The sequence below is a fragment of the Papio anubis genome, chromosome 11 (genome assembly GCF_008728515.1).
Source record: "Papio anubis isolate 15944 chromosome 11, Panubis1.0, whole genome shotgun sequence".
Taxonomy (NCBI): domain Eukaryota; kingdom Metazoa; phylum Chordata; class Mammalia; order Primates; family Cercopithecidae; genus Papio; species Papio anubis.
In genome coordinates this window covers 59951669-59979186 of record NC_044986.1, presented here as the reverse complement: position 1 = coordinate 59979186, position 27518 = coordinate 59951669, and the positions used below count along the sequence as shown (strand labels likewise).

The following is a 27518-nucleotide window of genomic DNA, read 5'->3' as shown; positions in this document are numbered from 1 at the left end:
AAATAGGAATGCTTTTACACTGTTGGTGGGAATGTAAATTAGTTCAACCATTGTGGAAGACAGTGTGGCGATTCCTCAAGGATCTAGAACCAGAAATACCGTTTGACTCAGTCATTCCATTACTGGTATATACCCAAAGGACTATAAATCATGCTGCTATAAAGACATATGCACATGTATGTTTATTGCAGCCCTGTTCACAATAGCAAAGACTTGGAACAATCCAAATGCCCATCAATGATAGACTGGATAAAGAAAATGTGGCACATATACACCATGGAATACTATGCAGCCATAAAAAGGATGAGTTCATGTCCTTTGCAGGGACATGGATGCAGCTGGAAACCATCATTCTCAGCAAACTAACACAGGAACAGAAAACCAAACACCACATGTTCTCACTCATAAATAGGATTTGAACAATGAGAACACATGGACACACAGAGGAGAACATCGCACACCGGGGCCTGTGGCAGGGCAGGGGGTGCTGGAGAGGGATAGCATTAGGAGAAATATCTAATGTAGATGACAGGTTGATGGATGCAGCAAACCACAATGGCACATGTATACCTGTGTAATAAACCTGCACATTCTGCATGCGTATCCCAGAACTTAAAGTAAAATTAAAGTGAAATTTAATTTTTTTTTAAAAAAAAAGCAAATGAAAATGAAGATACCATGCTCTCAACACCTCTGTGCTGGGGAATTACCCCCAACCTGTCAGAATTGTTCTCTGTTCTACAGATTATTATTAATACATATAATAAACTTATTTACTATATTGTATATAGACATTTTCTTCCCAGTATTTAAAGATCTCTTTAGTGACTACAGCACTAGCTTGTGATTAACTTAAGAGCAGAGACCAGGCGTTTTTCTTCTTTGTACTGCCTCTGTCACTAGCTCCTAAGGCAGGGTTTAGAGCATTGTAGGTATCTTAGGAAGGCTTATTAAGCAAAGATTTTAAGACTTTACTTAGAAGGCTTTAACTTTTTAGTCTTTGCTTTGGATGCTGTGACCATTAACATCTTGGCAACAGCAAAAATTTACTCCAGATGTTTTAAATTTAAAAAAAAAAAAAGATTAAGAAAAGGACTTGTCATAGAGGTGAGAGAGGGATTTAGGAAACAAAGGATGGTAAGCCACCACAGGCTAGCAATAGTGAGAAACTGATACCACCCACAAGACTTGGGAGACCTGAACCAGCTACGGAGAAGGCACCCAGCAGATGCCGTCATTGTTGAGGAACCCAGCTGCTGCCAGTGATGTAGTGTAAAGACAGGGAAGCAATATCCCAACATCTTTCTCCTGTCCTGCTGGTGTCTTCTGTTGGCCAAACCCACCTGGAAGACAGCCAGCAGGTAAACAAAGAAGATATGGTAAGAAAAGATCAGTCTCTTGGGCACAGAGCAGGCAGAGCAGACAATGGATGGAAGAGACAAAGCAAGTGGGGAAATAGAGAACAACCAACATAGCTGAGAAAGTCAACCTTTTGATATTGGTTTGAAGTCTTAAGACCAGCCCTTATCCACACTATAGATAACATCCTTCCCTTCTTGGGGGGAAAATGGAATTATCTGTCTAATGCTGATAATTTCTATCAAACTACTTATTTCCTATGTCCACTGTGAATTCTTCATGCCTCATCCAACCTACTTTATCAATGGAAATTGAAAACCTAAACATTATAAAGCTGATGAACTTTTTTTTTTTCTCTTTGTCCAGTTCCTTTATTGGGGGCAGGGCACCCAGAAGAGGCCCTCCGTTCCCTAAACCCAGAGCCAAAAGGGGTTGGCACGCTCCCTCCCAGCCTAGTCCTTGCGTCACTGTCCATGGGCAACTCCTCAGCCTTGCATCTTCAGGCCATGTCAAGTAGAGGTGTCCATCTCAGGGACCTCAGTGGACACTTCTGTGGGCACTGCTAGCCGCCTGGGAGGCACATAGGATCCCATACCCGCTGCCCTCTCGGCCTCTTCCTGACTGTAGGGCTTGACGCTCAGCTGCTTCCGCCTTTTCTTGTGGTCTTTGGATCGGAAGTGGGTCTTCAGATTGGCGGAATCGATGAAGTACCTCACGCAGGCCAGACAGCGGTGCAGGCCGCCCCCTGGCAGGTCGAGGTCGGGCTCGGCGTCTGGGTTGGGCTGGGGCCGTGCGGGTCCCAGAGGCCGCAGCTCGCGGTGAATCTCATCCAGGTCCGGCCGCCGCCGCTTCGCCTTCATCTGCCGGGCTAGAGAGTGCGCTCGGTGCGCGCCTGTCCGGCGGGAGCGACCCATGGCCAGAAACAGCCCGGCCAAGGGTCCAGGAGCAGGGGAGTGAGCACACGTGTGAGCGCTTCCGGGCCGATCCGAACTTTTTTAATGTCTATTTTTTCATATTTGAATTTCATCTATTTTAGGGAAAGCAACTCAGGTTGGTTTGCAAAGGTGAATATTTTTCAATATTGTTAAAGCATGCGTCGTGTGTAGTGACACTGAAGTCCTATCAAGTGCTCAGGTGTCTTCAGCTCGATGCCACAAATATTTACTGAGCCGTCTACTATCTGCAAGGAAGGCATCATGAGGAATTCAAAATTGAATTACAGATGGTATTTGCCTCCCTCACACCAGCATCTGAAGACAGAGGATGATAAATGTTCTTATAAATATTAATTCTGGCAGTACTCTGAGAGGGCTGCAGGAAGTGGGACTTACTAGAATTTGAAAAGATGCGTAAAACTTTGGTGTCATTTTGTGAGGATGAGGAGTTGGAAAAATACTTGAATGACAGTCCCTTCCAAAACTCATGTTGAAATTTGATTGCCATTGTAACATTGAGGAGGTGGGACCTTTGAGAGGTGATTGGGCCGTGAGAAATGGATGAATTCCCTTATTGTGGGAGTGGGTTCATTATTAAGAAAGAAAATTTGTTATCAACAAGTGAGTTCCACCCCCTTTTTGTTCCACCCCCTCTCTCTCTCTCTTGCTTTCTCTCCCCCTACCTTCCATCATGTGAAAACACAGCAAGATGGCCCTCACCTGATGCCACAGAAGGGCCCTAATATGGAACTCCACAGCCTCCAGAATTGTGAGTCCAAAAATTTATGTCCATTATAAATTACCCAGTGTATGGTATTCTGTTATAGCTGCACAAAACATAGCTAGACACTTCAAGTGAAGGAGACATAATTTTAGTTGAGCTACTTTCTCAGACCAAAGACTTGTAAAGTCAACACAAGTCAATAACTTTAGTAAAGAATCTGATGGGGAAAATAATGATGGCAAATACTAACCTCTGACAAATTTGAAATACGGTATCTGGGTTAAATTAATACATAAACATCTCCCCTGTCAGAGCTGCAATTACACCTCAGATTCATAGTTCCTCATGTAAAACATTCTCAGTGCCAAACACCTATATTTGAGAAACAGTTTTGAACAGTTTTGAAAGTAATAAAAAACTCTTCAGACAAAGGAGGAAATGGCAATTTCGTTTCAGTTTCAACTCCAGCTCCGCACTGCTCCAGTAAGGAAAATTGCAGAAATAGAGAGTGAGGATTGAATTTTCCTTGATGGTTATCAATCCTGTCATAAGAATTTATGGGAGAGTAAAAACCATTGAAGCCAAAAGGAGCTATTATAAGAATGGAGTCTCTTTTTATTTTAGTTTGAGATTGCATTTTTAAAGACAATTCCAAATGAAATGCTAAATGCAGTAACAGGGAAACATAATTTTTAAAATTTCTCTCGAGTTGTAATAGATGTGAATTACCACCAGCAACTCACATTAACCAGACACAACCCCAACTGAATGGTAACAATTATTATAATACATAGAGCATTACTATGATTCAGTCATGGTTCTAAGTGTTTTCAATAACCCATTTAACAGATGAAGAAAGTGAGGCACAGAAAAATTAAGTAACTTGCCTAAGGTCCACAGCTACTAGGCTATTAGGGTTGCCAGACAAAATACAGAATTCGCAGCTGAATTTGAATTTCAGATAAACACAAAATGTTTTAGTATAAGTGTATCCCATGCAATATTTAGGACATATTTACACTAAAAATATTGACTGCTTACCTGAAATTCAAATTTAACTGGGTATCCCGTATTTTTATTTGCTAAATCTAGCATTCCTGATAGTTAGTAATGGAGGAACTCAAAGAACAATTAAATAATGTTGCATCAATGAGTTTCTGACCCAAAGAACTACCAGTAGATTTATGTCATTGATTCTTTCTTGACTGTAATGATGACACTAAATGCACTGAGCTCTGTAGTTAGCACTTAACATAGATGATCTCATTCAGTCGTCACAAGGATTATAGCATTATTGGGCCCATTGTACAGATAAGGAGGCTCAAAATAAATTGAACTACTGCATGTCTAGTTTCATGAAACTAGTAAGCAATGGATCTTGATTAAATCTGGGATGTGCAGAGCCCAGTCCATAATGACTACTCTCTGCCACCTCATTAATACAAACTCATCTGCTCTGTGCTACATTGTTGGAATCATGGTATGTCCAAAGATCTGTCTTTCAGAGTTTCAAAAGATAATGAAATGTTTAATCTTAGTCTCTTTGATTCTAAACCACAAGCTTCTACTAAAAGAATTTATTGAAACCAAGGAAGTCATATTCATTCTCTGTACCCCCTACAGGGTCTAACATTGTTCTCAAAATGCAATAGGAGTTCTATGCATATTGTGAAATATGGCAAAGTTACCTTTCTCAGCATGCATAATTCACCAGGGTGTCTGGGTTTTATTTTTGGTCAATGACTACCAAGCTCTTCACTTTCTAGGTCCATGACCTTTTCTGTGAGGACATTGGTGAAGAGAACTAAAAGTAGCATCAAAAAAAAGGTCTGGAAAATCCTTTCAGTAGTGCTCATTTAATTTCCATGTAGCTGAATTTACTAAATTGAATCTCAGTCTAGGTCCTCTGAGAATGCATTCTATAGATGCTGTGCAACTTCAAAATTCTGAAACCACTTATATTTCAGGAACTTATTGCCTATTAGTAAACATGCCTTCCAAAGGAAAATCATCATTTATCAGGTGTTCACTGTAATTCAGACTAGATTAATTTAAGAGTCTTGAGATGGGGCTCAGAACAGGCTCTGTTCTGTTTTCTCACCCCAATGTCATTCACTCTCCCCAAGTACTAACACAGCCTGACTACTCAATCTTCTTCAAACTCTAACTTCTGTTTGTTCCATGATATTGTGCTGTCTAGATTTAGCATCTTCTTTTGTCTTTTTCCAGCTTTTTCTCTCCTCAGTGACCAGTCTATGGGTTGATCCTTGGTTCAGTCCACGGACTTCTGCCTTTTTTTTTTGATACGGAAAAACAGGGTCTCACTCTGTTGCCCAGGCTGGAGTGCAGTGGTGCGATCACAGCTCACTGCATTTTCTGCTTCCTGGGCTCAAGTGATCTTCCTGCCTCAGCCTTCAAAGTAGCTGGGACTAAAGGAGCATGCTACCACACCCAGCTAATTTTTTTGTTTTTAGTAGGGATGGGGTTTCACTGTGTTTCCCAGGCTGGTCTCAAACTCCTGAGCTCAAGAGATCCTCCAACCTCAGCCTCCCAAAGTGCTGGGATTACAGGCATGAGCCACCATGCCCAGCTTTACCTTTCTTTTTTCATAGCCCTTCTATTGATTCTTTCCCTTAATGACGTTATCTTTACAACCCTTACCTCTATATCTTCAGCTCTTACGTGTTCATGAGTCCTCTCAAATTCAACATGAGCAAAGCAAAACTGTCCCTGCATCCACATTCTCCTCAGTTATCCACCATTCTTTTGATTCTCTACAGATAAGAGACCTCAGAACTTATTTCTGGCTCTACTCTGTCATCCTTGGACTAAATCTGCACTGTAATCCTAGTGTTTCTTTAGATATCTCTCAGATTTATTCTATCCTCCCCATTCCCACTGCCATTATCTTCATCCTGGCATAAATTACTTCCACAGACACTTCACTGGCCTCCTTGCTTTCCACATTCTTTTCATTTTATCCATTCTGTCCATCACTCCAAAATCTCCCCTGCCTTCTTGCACTGGATATGTAATTCCCCTAATCAGAACCAGCAGTGGCCTCATCATCACTACCATCCACAAATATTTACTGACTACTTACTCTGGATGCTTAATGTATAGATACAAAACTTCCTCCAGGAGCCTCTGATCCAATTGCTGCAATTATATAGAACATAAACTTTTAAAGATGCAAAACTATACACAAGGCAATGTAAGGTATCAAATTAACAATGCAAATCACAAGAGCGAGGAAAATTCTATGGAGGATGTAGTCACAAGGCTAGCGGTAGTTATAGGAAGGGAAGAAATAAGCACAGAGGCAAGGGAGAAAAGTAGTCTATAGAGGGTCCAGCATGAGCAAAGATCCGAAATTCTAATGGCATTTTCAGGAAACATGGGGCAGCCAGGCTGGTGAAGACAGAGGGGAGGATATGCCATATGGACAAAATAGAAGGCAGAAAGGAACTTACCTAGTGTGTTTGGGGAAGAGTAACAAATAGTCACATTAGTCTAGAACCTGGAGTGTGGAAAAGAGAGCCAGAAGATGGGGTTGGAAATTAGGATAAGGAATTCATTGAAAGCTTTGGAACAAATGAGGAAGGCCATCAAAGAGGTGTTTTAGGGCCCAGACTGAGCTTGCTAACAGTGCTGAGGACATCAGAGATACTGAATCATGCTCATGGACTGATTAACATGATACTTGTCAAGGAGGAAAGTGATCCTTAGGGCAAGAGCTAAAATAAGGTTAAGGAGGATCATGATAGAAACATAAAACTGCATAGGACATGCCACCAACAAAACGCAGCTGTGCTGGACTGCATTTCTTATTTATACCCGTATACTTCAGGCATGTAACAGTGAGAGCAAAAGCTTATGGATGGGAATACATACAGCCATCATCAAACAATAACAATAATATTCAACTTTTAAAATAATAACAGTGGGCCGGGCGCGGTGGCTCAAGCCTGTAATCCCAGCACTTTGGGAGGCCGAGACGGGCGGATCACAAGGTCAGGAGATCGAGACCATCCTGGCTAACACGGTGAAACCCCGTCTCTACTAAAAAAAAATACAAAAACCTAGCCGGGCGAGGTGGTGGGCGTCTGTAGTCCCAGCTACTAGGGAGGCTGAGGCAGGAGAATGGCGTGAACCCGGGAGGCGGAGCTTGCAGTGAGCTGAGATCCGGCCACTGCACTCCAGTCTGGGCGACAAAGCGAGACGCTGTCTCAACAAAAAAAAATAAAATAAAATAAAATAAAATAATAACAGGAACAGTAACTTACATTTATTGAGTAATTACTACATGCCAGACACTGTGCTATGTGCTTTCCTCCAAACAAAATGCTGATTATTAAAATATCGAAATGCTGTCATACACATTAGCAAATAATTGAAGCTCTGAGCATCCTTAGGGAGCCCCTAGTTCCCTGGTTATCTGAGCTTCTTTACTAGAACCCCCTGTGTCCCCTTCCCTGAGGAACTGAAAGCATGAAAAGGAGCCTCTGAGTACTCCTTCCAGCATTATGATCTGTGCCTCTTCTGACTGGTCGATGACCCCACTAAATATTTCTTAAATCACTCTAATATTACAAGCATTAAGCAACTTAATTCTTACATTATTGTTACATCCTGGGAGAAGAAACAAAGGCTCAAAGAGGTAGGAGTTTTGGCCAAGGTCACAGCATAAATGGCTGAGCATGAATTCTATTTTACTTTAGAACCCAAGTTTTTGTTTGCCTGGAAGGGCAGATTTTATGCTGGGTGTATTAGTCCATTCTCACACTGCTATAAAGAACTGCCTGAATCTGGGTAATTTACAAAGGAAAGAGGTTTAATTGACTCACAGTTCCACATGGTTGGGGAGGCCTCAGGGAATTTGCAATCATGGTGGAAGGGGAAGCAAACACATCCTTCTTCACAGGGCAGCAGGAGAGAGAAGTGCCCCTCTAAGGGGGAAAACCCCCTGTGAAACCATCAGATCTTGTGAGAACTCACTCACTATCATGAAAACAGCATGAGGATAACCACCCCCATGATTCAATTACCTCCCCCCAGGTCCCTTGCATGACAGATGAGGATTATGGGAACTACAATTCAAGATGAGATTTGGGTGGGGACACAGCCAAACCATATCACTGGGGATTGTGGGACTGAAATTTAAGTAGGCTGGCCACACTAAGTAAATCAACAGGGGAAATGTGATTCCCAGAAACTTCCTGTTTTAATGGGTCAGATAAATTACCAAACTCAGGTCCTTTGGTCCCCAATCCATACTAAATGCTAAGCCTGCTGGGTGAGCCCAAACCCCCGGATTTATGCAGAGAGTAACATTTCCTTCAGTGGAGACATTTAGAATGGACTGTTACATCTTCATCTAGCAAAAAAAAATCTCTAATTCTCTTCTTCCCTCCTGAAGTTTAACTGATCTCATCCCAGATGTTATGGTTATTTGCCTCTAGCTTCCAAAACAAAAGTAAATGGCAATACCATCTGTGACAGCCACTGTGTGGAAAGGTCTCCAGGTTCTTCCATTGTCTCTTTACTCCAAGCTAAGAGTTAACAAAACAGAAAGCTGTTTATTTAGTATAAACTCTGGAGTTTCTTTTGGTGGAAAAAGGAAGCTCAGAAGACAGGATTCGATTTGCATTCCCATGATATATAACTAAGAATTTAACCAAGATGTTAGAAAATGAACCACAAAAGCCTGAGGAAAAAGAAGGACTTAATATAGACCAAAAAAAAACAGAAATTAAGAAATTCAAAAACCAGACTGATAAATAAATCCAAAAGCAGTTTTTAAAGGGAAAAATATGCAGATAGATAAGTAATAGAAAAATACTCTTTTTCATTATTTCATTAGGTCAATATGAAAAATGCTTACTAGGTCATGTGAGAATTTTTTTTTTTTTTTTTTTTTTTTTTTGAGGCAGAGTCTCACTCTGTTGCCCAAGCTGGAGTGCAGTGGAGTGATCTTGGCTCACTACAACTTCTGCCTCCCGGGTTCAAGGGATTCTCTGGCCTCAGCCTCCTAAGTAGCTGAGACTACAGATGTGTGCCACCACGCCTGGCTAATTTTTGTAGTTTTAGTAGAGACAGGGATTTTGCCATGCTGGCCAGGCTGATCTCGAACTCCTGACCTCAGGTGATCCGCCTGCCTTGGCCTCCCAAAGTGCTGGGGTTATAGGCATCAGCCACCACACCCAGCCTCATGTGAGAATTTTAAAAGACTCCAAAGGCGCTGGAGAAAAGGCAGCATTCATTCTTGCTCTTTTAGACAGATATATAGACATAGAAAAACATCCAAGACATTCATCAAAATGTTAACAGTATTTATCCCTGGATGACAGAATTTGGAGCATTTTTTTTCTTTTTTACACTTCTCTATATTTTTTGAATCATTTACAATGAGCACTTATCATTTTTATAGTTAGAATAAATACTCAAACCATTTTCATTTTTCTGTCTCAAATATGATTGAATGTGAAATATGATAATACACGAGAAAAGCTATATAAAATGTGAAACAAATGATAGTCATATTTGCTTTATGACAATGTATCACATACTTTGTATCACAGTGGTTAGTGAAAACACAAATCTCATGAAATTACCTACTACTCTCCTATCAGATGATGCTCAACATGTGGTCATTGTTATCCCACAATGGGCCCATTTCAATGAGTGAGTGAGTCCAGCGGTATGGGAAAACCAATCTGGAAATCCAGTCCATGAGTTGACCTCACCTCAAAGGCTGGGCTACCCCAGCAACAATCCCCAACCTTTTTGGCACCAGAGACCAGTTTTGTGAAAGACAATTTTTCTATAAAGGGGTGAGAATGGGATGACTTTGGGATGATTTAAGTGCATTACACTTGTTATACACTAGATTTCTATTATTATTACATTGCAATATATAATGAAATAATTATACAACTCACCATAATGTAGAACCAGTGGGAACCTTGAGCTTGTTTCTCTGCAACTAGATGGTCCCATCTGGGGGTGATGGGAGACAGTGACAGATCATCAGGCATTAGAGTCTCATAAGGATTGTTCAACCTAGATCCCTCACATGCACTGTTCACAATAGGGTTTGCACTCCTATGAGAATCTAATGCACTACTAATCTGACAGGAGGTGGAGCTCAGGCAAGTGATCAAGAGTGGCTGTAAATACATATGAAGCTTCACTTGCTTACCTGCTGCTCACCTCCTGCTGTGCAGCCCAGTTCCTAACATGGACTGACACCAGTCCATGGCCCAAGGGTTGGGGACTCCAGTACTAGAGCTCCTGGCGGACCTTGGCTTTCATGGCACCAGGCTAGCACCTTAAAAAAATGCCTCATGAGGTGGAGGTTGCAGTGAGCCGAGATCATGCCATTACACTCCAGTCTGGGCAACAGAGCAAGACTCTGTCTCAAAAAAAAAAAAAAAGAAAAAAAAAGAAAAAGTCTCCTGATTGCCATTAACTTTATCTAGAACAAGTTCTATAGAATTGAAGAACAGTGGGTAAATTCGAAGAAGTCTAAACTACTTTTAAATTAACATGCAAATTTGGGGAAAACACTGCATCTCAGGTTTTTAAATGTATGTTTTGTTTTGTTTTGTCGTTTTGTTTTGTGAGACAGGGTCTCATTTTGTGGCCTAGGCTAGACTGCAGTGGCACCATCTTGGCTCACTGTACCCTTGACTTCCCAGGGCTCAAGCAATCCTCCCACCTCAGCACCCCCAGTAGCTGGGACTACAGGTTTGTGCCACTACACCAGGCTAACTTTTGTTTTGTTTTTTTGTTTTTTGTTTTTTTTGGTAGAGGTGGTGTTTTACTACATTGCCCAGGCTAGTCTCGAACTCCTGGACTCAAGTCTTTCACCTATCTCAGCCTCCCTTAAATGTATCTTTCTACTCACTATGGAAAGTGCTCGAGGTAGGCATCTGTGAATTTGTATACATAAATTCATTCCTTAGGTGGGGGTCATGAAAATGGACACATGACCCAGACCTCACGTGAAAATAGTCATGGCACCCAATACAGGGATTAGTGCAAGAAGCAGACACACATCTAAAACAGGTCCAATCCAGGTCCCACCCAGAGACTGGAAATGTGGTGACGGAGGGACTCTGGGTTCACAAGCTTGAAGGAGCATGGACACCAGTAGCTGCTGGAGCCCATCTTGCCACCACTTAGAGAGCAAGTATTCACCACTGAGAATGAAGCAAAGGGAAACCAAGCAGGCTTGAGAAACACAAAAGACAGAGTCCCAATGATCCCAAGGATGTTTTAACCTCTAATTCCAGTGCTACCTGACTGAGTTGTGCTTCCTTCATTTGAAACAGATAGTGGTTAATAACTATTGGCTATTAATTTAGCCATCCTCAAATGTTCTCTTGAATTTAGACTGAAAGGGTGTCTACATGACACTAGATTCTTCATTCCTGGAAGGTTGGCATCACAGCTCTTCATCTCTATATTTTTGGTGCCTGTCACACTATATGTGTTTTGAATGAATGAATGAATTTTACAAAAATGCTTTTTAAAATTTAGCTCTATTTGATCAGTTATGACAATGTGTTTGTTGTTATTGTTGTTGTTGTTTGAGATAGAGCCCCCACTGTTACCTAGGCTGGAGTGCATTGGCACAATTTCGGCTCACTGCAACCTCCATCTCCTGGGTTCAAGTGATTCTCCTGCCTCACCCTCCCTAGTAGCTGGGATTACAGGCATCACCATGCCCGACTAATATTTGTAGTTTTAGTAGAGACAGCTTTTCACTATGTTGGCCAGGCTGGTCTCAAACTCCTGACCTCAGCAATTAAACTTAAAAAAGCACAAATGATCATTCCTTGAAGACACAGCATAGGTAAAGAAAAAAAAAAAGCTTTGTGAAACTAGTATGTGGAAACAGCCAAATGGCTTCCCAGACTCTTGGTTTTCAAGAATCTTCAGATGTAGATGTGAGGAGGAGGAGGAGGAAGTGGAGGAAGAGGAGGAGGAGGAGGAGGATGTGGGATCAAGGTCCAAGGTTCCACTAAAGCCAGAGGAAGCACACTTAGAAGCAAATTCTGAGTGGGAGACTTGACAAAGTTCTCTGGTTTTAGTTTAGGCATTGCAAACTGGCAGTCCCAGAACTGAATTTGGCCCATAGAAATATGTTGTTTGGTCTGCACTCTGTTTCTTTAGAACTTTTTTAGAACTTTGCATTTGAATGTCATGAGCTGGGAATAATACTGACTGCAGCAGGTACTGCTCTGAGTACTTTGCATATTTGAATCCATTTAATCCTCTAGAGAACATTTGTTGAGGACTTGCGATATGCCGAGCACTATTTCAAGCACTTTATGTGCATTAACTCATGAGTTGCTTTCACAACCCTATCCGCATATTACCTAAGAGAAAACTGAGGCAGAGATAATTGAATAATTTGCCTGAAGTCCTACAAGTGATAAATAGCACAGTCAGGATTTAGATGTGGGCAAGCTGGCCGCAGAGTTTGGGAAGCTAGCTACACACTGCAGTTGCCTCCCTAATCCAATTTTACACTCTGCAAAACTCACACTTTGATATTTCCGACTTGGCTTGTCAGTATTGGGGCCTGTGGCCCCTGATCTGCACAGTGGTATAACTGGGTTACTGATCTGAGAGTAGCACAACTGCCTTCTACCAGATTTTAAGAAACTTCCTTAGAGTGGGCAAGTAAGAGGCCCTACCCACAGTGAAAAGAATTCAGAATATTCATGGCTAGTGATTACAGCAGTAGAGGCAGAGGCATCATTGTCACTGACTGTATGACACCTCACAGTTCTAAGAGAGTCACCATCCTACCTGAAACACAAAATGTATTAAGCCTTGCACAAGCCACAAAAGAAAAAACAAATCAGACTTCATCAAAATTTAAAACTTTCATGAATCACAAGGATATAATAAAAAAGAGCTTAAAAAATTAGCTTGGCATGGTGGCATGCACCTGTCATTTCAGGTACTTGGGAGGCTAAGACAGGAGGATCACTTGAACCTTGAAGTTTAATGTCACAGTGAACTGTGACCACACCTGTGAATAGCCACTGCATTCCAGCCACACCTGTGAATAGGCACTGCATTGCAGCCTGGACAACATAGCCAGACCCCATTTCTTAAAAAAAAAAAAAAAGGCAAAAACAACTCTGAGAAAGAAAAAGAAATATATTTGCAAATCTTGTATCTGATAAGGAATTAATATCAAGAATGTGTAAAGAATTCCTAGAACTCAACAACAACAAAAAAACCATAACCAAATTAAAAATGAGCAAAGACTTGAATAGACATTTCTCCGAAGGAGATATACAAATGGCCAATAAGCACATGAAATTATGTTCAACATCACTAGTCATTAGAGAAATGCCAATCAAAACTTTACCATGACATACCACTCCACACATACTAGTATGGCAATTACAAAAAAGTGGAAAATAACAAGTATAAGTAAGGATGTGGAGAAATTGGAACCCTTGTGCATTGCTGGTGGGAATGTAAAATGGTGCAGAGGAGGAAGACAGTTTGACAATTCCTCAAAAAGTTAAAATAGAATGATCATATGACCTAGCAATTCCACTTCTAGGTATACAAAAGCTGAAACTCAAATGCATATGCCAACGTTCATAGTGGCATTATTCACAATGGCCAAAAGGCAGAAAAAACTTCAATGTCTACTAACAGATGCATGGAAAAATGAAATACAATATATACATACAATCAAGTATTACTCAGCCTTAAAAAAGAATAAAATTCTGAAATACACTATAACGTGGCCAAACATTGAAAACATTGTGTTAAGTGGAATAAACCAGACACAAAAGGAAAAATGTTGTATGACTCCACCTATATGAAGCACCTGGAATAGTCGAAATCATAGAGACAGAAAGTTAAATGAAGGTTAAATGGGGGAGGGAATGGGGAGTTATAATTTAATAGGAACAGAGTTTCTGTTTGAGATGACAAAAAGTTCTGGAAATGATTAATGAAATGATGGTTGCACAACATTGTGAATAATTCAATGTCACTGAATTATACACATAAAAATGGTTAAAATAGTAAATAGTGTGATAAGTATATCTTGCCACAATTTTTTAATTGCCTCCAAGAGGTAATAAAGTTATATAGAAAACTAGATCCTTGTCCATTCAAAACCAAATAGTAAAGTTGAGAAAAAGTCAGGGCATTGGGAAGATGAGAAACTGTCTAGTTAGACAAAAAGGTAGGGAAAAAAAAAAAATCAAGCAACAAATGGCCAGCAAAGATTGGTAAATCCACAGGAGGCATGAACAAAGCTTTCTTAAAAAGAAGCAAAATACTTTTTAAAAAAACTTTCAAAAAGAAGTAAAAATAACCATGTTTACCAGTTAGAAACATATTCACAAAGATATGTGCCAGGATAATAAAATGTCCAAATTCTCAGCTACTGAACAGTGGAATAGTGAAGTTAAAGTGTCTTCCTTCTGTGTGGGTATGAATGAAGAATAGAGCCCCAAAACATTAATTACAGCAAAGCCTATCAGGGGTACCTGCAATGTCATTGGGAGTTTGCAATCCTCTCCAAAGGAATGATACAAAAAATTAAATACAAAAGTCTGCCAGAAAACTATCCACTGGAGACTAGCATATTTTAAATAAAATGAGCCGCAAACTCCACAATTACAAAGCAGGGTCATGGGATTTTAAATTGCTCCATAGGTCTCTGTGTGCTCAGCTGGAGCATTTTGCATTCTCCCAAAAGCTTAACGTGCTCCACGTTAGGGACACAGGGGCCACAGGAGTCATAACACCACAGGAATACTGGTTTATTAAAGAGGAAATTAGATTCAATTCCAGGATATGCCATTAAGTGTCTGGGTGACCTTGGGCAAGTCACTCAACCTTCCTGAACACCAGTTTCCTTTGTGTGAAATAAAAAGATTGGACAAAATAACCACTGAGGTCTCTTTAACGTACTATAAGTCACGTTTTGTTCTGTCTTTTCTTTTGATGACATCTTTTTGCTTCTCTTTTCCAAAATGTTGGTGCCCAAATTAAAAGGTGCAAAGTTTCATAAACTTCTTATAAATGACACTCATTCAGTCCCTCCAAGGTTATTCCCTCTTATGTCCCATACCCTAGGATGGTTAGAGATACTCTGATCTCTGTTATATTTATTTCTACACATCACTTCAGTCCATAAAGGATTTGAGCCTGTCTAATTTCACTTCTAAAAATTTCAAATTCTCTTGCATGCATACTGTGCACAATATTATTTTAAGACTAAACCCTTTTTCACAATGTGCTTAACAATGTTTACTTGGGTTTTTTCTCCATTAAATGAGGAGAGTGACATATGTATAAAGAAGGATGCAAAACGAATGCAGACTGGATATGGGTGAGTTCCAGCCAACTGCCGCCCTTTCTCCTGGCTTGATGGCTAATCACCAAAATACATTCCTGAGCTGTTCTCTCTCCTCATACATTCATTTAAGAATGAATTCACTTCTGTTTCAAGTGGTCCCATTTGGGAAAACCTAGATTTCATCAACAACAGCTTGAAAAAAGAATTGAGAGGAGTAGAAAGGCAAGAAAGAAGTCCTACAAATTAAAATAATCTTTCTAAGGTCTAAGTCAAGAAAGAAAGCTCTGGCTCTCAGTGTACGGTCGGTCTATGCAAGGAAGATCCTATGCTTTTTTGTATTTAGTAACCAAGCATTTTAATAACATTAATTTGTCATTAGTATGGAGTGCAACATCAAACTCCACAGTTGACATCTTTCTTCTGACACAACCACAAATCCTGGCTGGATTGTTAGCACAGTCCTGGACTGACATGTGCCTCATAGACCTACCATGTTTTAGCTGGAATTCTCTCAATACAGATGAAACTTGTGTTTTGCAGAATTTTAAAAATAGAAAGACCCCAGGTTTTAATGGGTCTTCATTATACCAGCATCAATATTTTACATGATATTTCTTAAATATATATTCTTACAACATTTTAAATAATGAAGACTGCAAAGCTAGATATTTGGAAAAACAACATTGGACCAATCAGGACCTGAACCAAAGTGGAACCCAAGTGTCAAAATGAATCCCACTGATTTGATTCATTCATTTTTTCAACAAACACATATCAAGTAACATCTCTTGGCAACTATTCTAGGCACTGTAGGGGATCTATAAAGCTTACAATGGTCACACCCCAGGCCAAGCATGAGCCTATAATCCCGGGGTTTTAGGAGGCTGAGGTGGGAGGATCACTTGAGGCCGAGAGTTTGAGATCAGCCTGAGCAACACGGCAAGACCTTGTCTCTAAAAAAATTTTAAATTAGCCAGGTGTAGTGGCATACTGCTGTAGTCCCAGCTACTCAGAAGGCTGAGGTGGGAGGATTGCTTGAGCCCAGGAGTTCAAGACTGCAGTGAGCAGTGAGCCATGATCATACCACAACACTCTAGCCAGGGCAACAGAGAGAGACTCTATCTAAAAAATATATATATATATACACATATATATATTATACCCCAGAGCAGAGTGAAAAGCGGTACTACTGGAGAGGCATAAAGACAGTGCTCTATTCCCTCTGACAAGCCTATTAAAAAAGGACCTGATAACCTGTGAAATAGAAGTAAGTTCTAACTCCTTCTGCCTCCTACTAAGGTCAGGACAGAGCAGGACATATGTAAGCTTTGACCCAAAAACATACAATATTACAGGGCACTGGTATCCTCCCAGAGGGATGCCAACGTAGGTATGTGGCTAGAGGGGAAAGCTGAGCCTACCTCAGGAAACAGGGCCTCTGGAGGTGGAGCCAGCCTCTCAGCTGTTCAGCCTTCACCTACCATGGAATCCCAGACACCAGGAAAAAATACCTCAGAGAAGAAGCCATTTTAGACTAGAGGGGAATAGAAAAACAAGAATGAAGACCAATAAATTAAAACAATCTTTCATCAACCCAAGACAGGAAAGGCTGATCTGGAGGAGAAAGTCTCTCTGATGGGTAGGAAAATAAAGAGAAGTATCAAAGTGAGCCCACCCACTAGAACATTCTGCTTTGAACTGTGGGAAGAGATAAAGATAGAGAGAAGAATAGCTCAAGTGCTGATGAGTGACCAAGAGATTACACAGCCTGAGGAACTGATGACAGGAAGTGGATTTTAAAGTAAAGACAATATAATTGAGCACACAGGCTCACTTGCCCTCAAACACTAGAAAAAAGTCAATTCAGTCTGAAGCCAAGTCTACCCAAGAACCCACTAGTTGCTCTTATGAAAAATTCTGCCCCAGAGTTTCTTCTCCAGGCAGATCAGATGTGTGCCTCACAGCCAGGCAGCAGGAACAAGGAGTTTCAATAGGTAATGAGGGGTGGTTCAAAAATCCAGCCTCTAGAACCTGTAAGTACAGAAGTCTCACACAAGAAAGGAAGATTAGAAGAAATCAAGAATGAATAGATTCACCAGCTGGGCATTGTGAACATCAGATGCTGAAGAACTGGAAGAGAATAGAGAAGTCACAGGTGGAGGCCCAAAGCTACTGGACGTTGGACAGAATTAACATTGAAAATGAAGGCAACGCTTTGAAATACCATAAAATCATAGACCTACAGTAAGGGCCAATGTCCCAGGGAATCTTCAGTGTTCAGCTGAAACCACCAAATGGATCCATGACTATCTTGTCTAGCAAAGCAGATGACATCAGCCCCATAGGACATAATCCCTGCACTGATGCTAGCTTTGATTCAATCCCATCCTCCCCGGTGTCTACTAGAATCATCTGAAACCCTTGTCAAAATAAAATTCTCAAAAAGTTAAAAACGTGATTCTCATACAAATATAAAATGAATATGAGTCAAGGATGTTATTTAATTCATTAATTAATGAGGAAACAAGATGACAAAGCTTCTTCAAAGAGCATTTTGAGATTGTAGGTTTTCATAAGTATTTGGAACAGTGTTAGAGCATGATTACTAGGTTAGACACAAAAGTGGCTAATGACATACAAAGCAATAAACCATAACTTTTAGGGTTATTTTCCACTAAATAGAAATTATTTGAAAAATCTACATGTTAACGTGTAACTTCATTAAATCTGGAAACTAATTAATGGTAATGAGTGGGCTAAACAAACTTTATTTTTCTGCCTGGATAATTAAAAACTCTTTGGACAGGTCTGCTAAACCATGCTCCCATATGATCATAAAAGAACATATTACCAATCTTTCTGTCTCATTTCTGAGTTTCAAGTACTTTTTCTTAACTCCTCAATGCTTAATTTTGTAATAGAAGGTGGGTAAATCTTATTATTCACAGAAGCTAGGGAAACATCACCCATAAATTTTTGAAAACTGGACTGTCCTTACAAAATTTTGACTTTGGCTTCACCTCTTAGCAAGAGGAGTGGTGTGTGAGGAAAGAGAAGAAATTCTGGATAAGAAGGGTCAGCTAGGTGGCAAGAACAACTAACTCCTGCTGGCCTCAGCCATATGCCAGCCTGCCAGACTTTGCTGACTATGTCACACTGAAATCTGGAGTTCACCTCTCTCTGAGCCAGATGAACCACCTAAGTGTGGTTTCCTGGAGATGAAACCACTGCAGTTAGAAATCCAGATGCATCCCCTGCAGAAATAGAAGTTCCTCAGGAGAGTGAGGACAAAGACTACCCTTTAACTGTGACACTAGCTTCAAGGTCCCCTGAAGAAAGCACTGCCTGAAGCAGGTGGCATGGCCCTTCAGGTGTGGCCTGTACAAGAAAATGCAGTTGACACAACCAACTCCACACAAGACCAAGAGTAATTAACAACCCCATCTAGAACCTACCCTGGAAGGAAGAATCAGTGTCTTACAGTGCATATTCACTGAAACCAAAATATTTCCCCCTTTATTCTTGGATTTCATACCCTGTTTTTGCATATGAGAGAAAAAAAGAAAAATGTCTATTATCTGTTAAGAAGGAGCAAAAGGGCTGGGCACAATGGCTTATGCCTGTAATCCTAACACTTTGGGAGGCCGCCACAGGCGAATTTAGCTCAAGAGTTCAAGACCAGCCTGGGCAACATGGTGAAACCTCATCTCTATAAAAAATACAAAAATTAGCTGGACATGGTGGTGCATGCCTGTAGTCCCAGCTACTTGGGGGACTGAGTCAAAAGGATCGCTTGAGCCTGGGAGGTCAAGGCTTCAGTGAGCCATGAGTGTGCCACTTCACCCCAGCCTGGGCAATGGATCAAGACTCTGTCTCAAAAAAATAAAATGAGCAAAAGTAAGACATTTTCACACAAAGGCACAGAACTGTATCCTGGGAACAGGGTTGACACAAGCATGAAAGTAAGGCCCAGGTATATAAAACAGGGGAATAAGATCAGATTGGTGGTTCAAATGAATTTTACCAAAGGATTTGCCTGGTATCTATCTGCTCTTGTGCTGGGCTGAGGTGGTGGGAGTATGAAAGATACTCTGTGACCTCCTAAAGGTAAGAATCAAAACCACAATGAGACATCATTTCATACCTACTAGGAGGACTCTAAGCAAAAGGAGAAAATGGAAAATCACAAGAGTTGGCAAAGATGTGGAGAAATTGGAACTCTCACACATTGGTGGAAATACAAAATGGTGCAGCCGCTGTGGAAAATAGTTTGGCAGTTTCTCAAGAAGTTAAACATAGAATTACCATATGACTAAGCAATTGCACTCCTGGGTATATACCCAAAAGAACTGAAAACAAGTACAAGTATATGAATGTTCACCTCAGCACTATCCATGATAGCCAGAGGTGGAAGCCAAATATTCATCAACAAATGAAAGGATAGACAATGTGATATGCACATAAGATGAAATAGAATATTATTTTGCCATTAAAAGGAATGAAGTGTTGACACATGCCACAACATGATGAACCTCGAGAACATGATGCTAAGTGAAGGAAACCAGACACACGAGGTCACATTTTGTATGATTTCATTCACATGAAATATCAGAAAAGATAAATCCATCAATACAGATATCAGAATGATAGCTGCCAGAGCTGAAAGGAAAAGAGATTAGGGAGAAGCCGATTAATGGGTACAGGGTTTCACTTTGCGATGATGAAAATATTTTGGAACCAGATAGAACTGTTAGTTGCACAGTACTCTGAACGTGCTAAATGTCACTGAATTGTACACTTGAAATGGCTAATTTTCTAGTTCTGTGAATTCCAACTCAATTTTTAAAAGTGAAACAGGAAATATCAGCAATGACAATAATAGCAAAGGTTGCAAACAGTAAAGTCCCAAGTTTGTACAATGACCTTCACAATGTGAAAATATCCAGAGTAAACCAAAATTTGGACAGAAGGGGGAGCAAGAAACACACAGAAATATAGAATTTATATGGGGAAAAAAAAGATTCAGAAAATACATTGATTTTTTTTCCAGGATCATGTCACCACCACGCTTCTCCTTATATGAGTTATCTTCTGTAAAAATAGAAAAGAATAAGAAACCAAAGCCCTCAATACCAAAAAAGAAATATTGAAGTATGATAGAATTTACAGCAGGAAGGGTTGACCGGAGAGATCATTCAGTCCAAACACCCTTATTTTGCAGATGGAAAAACCAAGACTCAGAGAGATGAAATGCCTTTCCCAACATCACATGACAGAGCTGGACTAGCAACAAGAGTTGGTTGGGGACTGTGCTTTCCGTGATGGAAGCTCTAACTGTGTTCTCTGTGGTTTTACGGTATTTTTTTTTTCTCTTGAATCACATAACTAAAATGTTTCCAGGCCTGTCAAGTCAATGTCTGCCACCCCCTCCTCAGCTTTGCAGCATTCACAGCCAAGGAAAATCAGATTAAAATTAACATCTCTGGAGCAACCATAAATGGAAAAGTCCCAAATATGCAGCCCAGTGTGTCTAATAAGTCAGCAAAGTAAGGAGTACACTCTGCTTTGGTCCTGGGTAAGGGAATGGGTGACTGAAGAGACTGTATGTGTGTGCAACCTGAATGTCAACAGGGGCCACCACATCCTTTAAGAGTTAAACCACAGGGCCTGATCTCCTAACCCAGAGGCCTGTCTTCTAGATCATTTCTTCCAGCCCTTGCTTTCTGTAATCAAGGACTTAAACAAAGACCACTTCTCCTAAGGCCAGCTGTCAAAATAACATTTTCTCTTTCCCAACTGCATGTATGTTCTGGGAGTCCTTTTGAACTTGCAGGCACATTCCTTTCTTCCCCTGCTCCCTACACCAGTAACCAGTGTCGAAGAAAAGAGTCAAACTTCATAAAATATTTTAAGAGACTTATTCTGAGCCAAATATGAGTGACCATGGCCGTGACACAGCCCTCAGGAGGTCCTGAGAACATGTGCCCCAGGTGTTCGGGGTGCAGCTTTATCTATTTAAGGAGGCATGAGACATCAATCAAATACATTTAAGAAATACATTGGTTTCGTCCAGAAAGGTGGGGCAACTCAAAGCGGGGGCTTCCAGGGTATAGGTAACTTTAAACATTTTCTGGTTGATAACTGGTTATCTGAAGACCTGGGATCAAAGGAAACGCTCAGGTTGAGATAAAGGATTGTGGAGACCGAGTTTTATTGTGTACAGGAAGCTTTCAGATAGCAGACTTTACAGAGAGCAGGTTGTAAAATGTTTCCTATCTGACTTAAAAGGGTGTCTGCCTCTTAGTTGATTATCTCCTGGATCTGGAAAGGAAGGAAGGAAAACAAAGGGGAAAGGGGATTCTCTACAGAATGTGGATTTTTCCCACAAAAGACTTTGCAGGGCAATTTCAAGGTATGGCAAGAAAATATATTTTGGGGTAAAACATTTTTATTTTTTCCCTTGTTATGCCAGAATCAGGTTGGAAAGTAAGTCACGATATACAGAGTAAAATAAAACTCATCTGATGAGAATTTATGGCTTGTAGGGCATGACTCGCCAGACACTTTAGTAAGGAATTTGGGCAAGATTAAAAAAAATCAGAGCTTAGTCCACACCAGAATGGGTCACTTCCTTGTGGGGCCTCCTCAAATAGTGGGGCCAGGAGTAGAGGCCCTAAAGGTGTCTGAATTCAAGATTATAATGCAGGTAAGTGGCAGTCACAGCTAGAACTAAACGAAAAGCTTCCTGCTCTGAGAGGATGACCACAAACTGAATGCCAGAACCAAACACATCATTATTTAATTTTGCTAAAAAGGGTTATTTGTCTTCATTAAATTTTCAAACTTTTAGTTCCTGAAATACAATTTTCTTATTAAATGTGGATTACATCAATGTTTTAGCCATTAGGAGCACCAGTATACCACAATGTTATGCCAAAAAGGCTTCTCTCTCCTAATTATTTAATTTTGAATAAAATTCGGATTAACAGTGTGGGCTCTGGAATTTGAATATTTAACGTTCAGATCTTGGCATCGCTTATTATCTGCGCAGTCTTAGGCATGGTATTTAACCTCCCTGGACCCAGCTTACTCATCTGTAAAATGAACACAACAATGAGCACCAACCTCTTAAAGTCGTTGTGAGAAAAAAAATGAAAACCTTTAAAGTACACAAATGAGTTCCTGGCACATTGGAAGAGCTCAACAAATGTTACCTATCATTACCTTTCCCCAAAATGGGGCATTCTCCAATTATAGAGAAGAATCTGTTCCCAGTCAGGAGTAGACTACTGCTGATACGTTTGGGTAACTGATCTTCAGGAACACCTCATGCCCTGACCTGTCTCTTCTGAACTGCCACAAACTCAAAAGGGATTCATGAGTCAGAAGAGCCTGACTAGAGCCCTATTAAGCCTTTATTCCCTCTCCAACATCCTAGAAACCCTCTGCTTGACTATCCCTAGCAACAGGAAATTCATCCCTTCCGCACGCTGTCCATGTCATTTTTGGATGGCTTATGGCTTCCATGCCCACTGGTTCTACCTCCATCCTGTGGGGCTATTCAGCAGAAGTCCCCCCAATTCCATATGTTTAACCCTTCAGACAAGTGAAGATGAGATAGGAGGTGGGATTGACTCCAGGTGTGGGGCCAAGACACTGGACCAGATTGAGGACTAGCTAAAGCAGGGCAGGGTGCCAGGGGAGGTGGCGAAGCAGCTTTCAATCATGCCCACCAGTGTGTCATGTCGCCATGGCAACACCCGGGAGTTACCATCCCTTTCCATGGCAAGGACCCAATGATTACTACCCCTTCCCTAGACATTTCTGCATAAACTGCCCCTTAATCTGCATGCAATTAAAAGTGGATATAAATATGACTACAAAACTGCCCTGAGCTGCTACTCTCTGCCCACACAGTAGCCTTGCTCTGCAGGAGCAGTCACAGAGCTGTAACACTGTCTCTTAGATAAAGCTGTTTCCTTCTACCTCTGGCTTGCCCTTGAGTTCTTTCCTGGACAAAGCCAAGAACCCAGTGGGCTAAACTCCACTTTGGGGCCTGCCTGCCCTGCATCAAAGACACTATCACATTCTGGGCTGAATACTTTTACATTCCCAACTTGTTACCCCAAGGGCCTGATTTAAAGTTCCCTCCACAGGAACTCCTGCTTGTGAATATGCCTCAGAACTGCCCATACCTCACAGGGAGTCTGTCCAGAGAGGAGGTCAGGGTTGGAGAGAAACGTAAAGACAGGGAGATAAGGTCTTTTCCTCATCCTTCTAAGGCCACCCCTTCACCTTCATTTTCATCATTCTGTGCTCCTGAGAATCTTCAAAAACACGGTATTGGCTTTTTTCAGACATTTCCCAAGTTGAATGAAATGTCAGCGATCTTTCAGTGAAGACCTATTGAAGCAATGTATGCTTACCATGTGACTTTAGGAAGGGAGGAAAGAGAAGAAACAAAATGTGTGCTCTAAGTACTGTGCATCAAGCTCCATGCTGTCTATTTTTCATAAACAACAAACATAAGGGGCATTCTAATTATATTTTCCACTTTAAAGTTGAGGAAACTGAGGCTCTGGGAGCTCTAGCAGCCCTTAATCACAGAGCAGTTGGACCAGGATGAACTCAGCAATCCCAGGTCAAGTACCATGAGCTTTCTTCTGTTCTAGACATGCCTTCCAGGGCCCATCACCAATGTGCTCAGACTCAGCTACTGGGCAAACTGATGACTCACATTGAGCCTACAATTGCTGCCTTGAATGGGCTCCACCAAACTACCATAGCAATAAAGTATCTCCCTAGACCAAGGCTCAACAAGGTACAGCCATGGGCCACACCTCACCACCACCTATTTTTGTAAATAAAGTTTTATTGGGCCACAGCCACCCCCATTTGTTTACATATTGTCTGACTGTTCCACACTACAATGGCAGAGTTGAGTAGTTGCAACAGAGACTATATGGTCTACAAAACCTAAAATATTTACTATGTGGCCCTTACAGAAAAAGTTTGTCAGCTCCTGCCCAAGACCCACATTGGGCTGGCAAATATCTCATCACACCATAGACAATCCTAAAACCACTCTAAGAGGAACAGTAGAATCTTAATCCTTTCAAATAATGTTTCTCTCAATGAATATTTCTCCAATACATGTCTATGTGTCAGTACTTTTTCCACATTAACCATAATCAACTTTTCTAGGATAGGCTACCCTGCCTCAAAACTACCATATTACCTGCTTCAATCTTTATTTTCATGTGGTAACTTCCTGGCTGCCATTAAGAGTTGGTGTGTGGACAGTGGTTTCCATTTTTCCAGTATTCAGGGATATTACCTCTCCCACTGTGTGTAGGTTTGGTTGGACTCTCAGTCAAGGTGCCTGCCCTTCCCCAACCAAAGATAGGCTTGAGACTCAAAGAGCCTGTTAGAACTCCTTCCTCACAATTTCACATTTTGAGTACAGTGACTCATAGACAGAAATTTCATTAGAGCTGCTTTATACCTCCAGCCATTCCCTTCCAAGATGCTTGGCTTCTACTGCTCTGCAAATTGCCCATTCCAAGCCTGCTTCTTCAGATTTTTCTTCAGTCCTGTCAATTCTTTTTTAAAGTAAGTTGGCCAGATCACTGTCTGTCACTTATACCCAGATCCAGCTGATACAGTAGGTCCAGAAAACCCTGCAGGGTAGGAGAATTTGTCTCTAAGGAGTTTGATTCCTTCTGAATAAATTAGAATTAGGAAAGGAAGTTCGTAATTGAACCTATAAAACTCTAGAAGGCTTTTTAAATTCAATTTCTTGAATGGAAAAACATACATAATAAAAAGAATAGCAATGTCATGTTACAGATTTTTTTGTTCGTCTCAATGGTTAAAGTTCAGCAATTTCTGGTTGCTAATGTAATTTTACTTCTCTGGGAGTAGCAGTTTACTTCTTTGTGACATTTAGTGATGAGCACCATTAGATTGCTCCCTATGGCTTCTACCCGGGTACATTTCCCAGTCTATGTAGGCAAAGGGGCACATGAAGTCTTTTAATGTATCCAACATGCCACTGACAAGATACCAAAGAACAGCCCACCACTTCTGATTTATGACCCTCACAACAGAGGGTGTGGGGGAGGAGAGGAACCAGAAGACCTAGGTAATCAATGCAAGCAATACAAAGCCTCCAGTCCTCAGCAGATGCACCCAAAGCCTCTGGTTCCAACATCAAATATCCACCAAGCAGTGAGAAAGTAATGGGCCAGAGGAAATGAAAAATATTCCTGCCTGAATAGAACTCTAGGAAGGGACTCTCAAGGTAATTTAATTCACCTACTATCTGATGAAGGAATCCCCTTCACAAAAACCCTTGACAAGTGGATGTCACTAAAGATGTCCAGCTGAATACCTTCAGTGATGGTGGACTCATTACCTTTTGGGCAGCTTGCTTCATTTTTAGACAGCACTATTTGTTGGAAACCTAACAATTCTGATTTGAAAGAAGCCACACAAAACCATGCTGCTCCCTCTTCCCTGTGGCCACCCTTTGCATCGATTTTCAATACAGTCAACATGCCTCACCTAAATCTTCTCAACTCCTGAGCTAACACCCCCCAGTGATCCGAATCATTTTTCACCTGACATGAATGTGACTTTTACTTCTCTGCTTATAAAGGGTATATCATTCAGGTCGTGGCAGGAATTAGATGATGCACTCCTATTTGGGAACTTGAGTTTAATAAAGGGATCATTTATAAAAGTGTGAGCAGAGTGTAGAAAAACTAAAAGGGATTGTGCCAAACCCCAGGGGTGTTACCATTCTGTCTTGAAAAAGCAAGGAAAGCAGCAGCACCTGGAGACGGCGCGAACTGTGTAAAGAAGGTTGCCTGTTGGGCACTGTGAACTTTATTTACAAGTAGGGCCCTTTCTGGAAAGGGGCTTGTGGAATAAACACCCCTCCCTCACACTTCTGCTTGACTCTAATCTGCCAGATTCTAATCTGGCCAATCTCAATTGGCCAAATGCACTTGCAAGCTTGAGGGAAAGAAAGCTTATCGATGTAATATACATGAGTTAGACCCCAGAGGCACAGAGACGGGTGGTGAGTAGAACTGAGGGGCAAATGAGAAATATCCAGCACCGAGGGCATCTCAGGTCTTTGTCTGCCCAACAGGCATTACTTTTGTCCACAATTTTCTTCTGAGAAACCACTTTTCCCCGATTCTCCTGCCATGGAATTTAAGCCTGGTTGATTACACCTGTGGCTCCCTAGAGGGCATATGCCTCAGACCCTCCCAATCAGAGCATCCCAAGCCTCTGACCACGGTGATTGGTTCAGAGGCAAACATATAACCCAATTGGAGACAATGAGAAGCAAGTTCTGTCCTTCTGCCAGAAGGGGCATGTTCTCCTTTCCTCTGAATTGAAGGTTATTGGCCTAGAGCTGTTAGAAGCCATACTGCCCTTCAAGGGAAGAGCCTGGATAAAGGGAAAATCAACTCAGAGGAAGGCAGAGCCAAAAGAGAAGGAAGACTAGGCCCTGACAGCATTGTTTGAGTTCCTGGATTTAATTGCTCCTGCAACCTACAGTGTCCTTCCCAGCCTGAAATTGAAATGATATTAAAAAGACAGAATTCTGTAGCATGAAGAGCACTGGTGGGACATGAGTTCAAACCCTTTCTCCATCACCTTCTATCTGGGCAACATTGGGAAAATACTTAACTTTATGATCTCAAGTTCCTTGACTTTAAAACAGGCATATAATGCCCTGCCACCCTCATAGGCTTATTGTAAGCACTAAGAAAGACCACATACTTAAAGGTCCTCTGTAACTTGTAAGGCACTGTACAAATGTCACAGATTCTTCTTCAGGTCATCTCCACATCCTTCAGATGCACCACCCTTGGGACACAGTGTTCCAGAGGCAGGGGTACAAGACATTCTAAAATTACTTCCAAGGCTGAGTAATGACATACTGAATAGCAGCTGTCAAGAGCAGTGGCAATCTCAACATTGCCAAATAGAAAAAAGAAAGAAATGGACAAAATTGGCTTTATTTTAAAGAGACAGACTGGAATCAGCATCTAAGAATTACGAGAAAAACTCTGTTGAATTAAAAACTATGTCTGAAACAATGTCAAGGCAGAGGAAGATGAGAAGCAGA

At 41.1% G+C, this 27518-nt stretch overlaps 1 pseudogene; it reads right to left on the bottom strand.

The window, feature by feature from the left end:
- Window positions 1–657: 657 nt before the first annotated feature.
- LOC110744137 lies at window positions 658–5375 on the bottom strand (annotated as a pseudogene).
- Between the last annotated feature and the right edge of the window lie 22143 nt (window positions 5376–27518).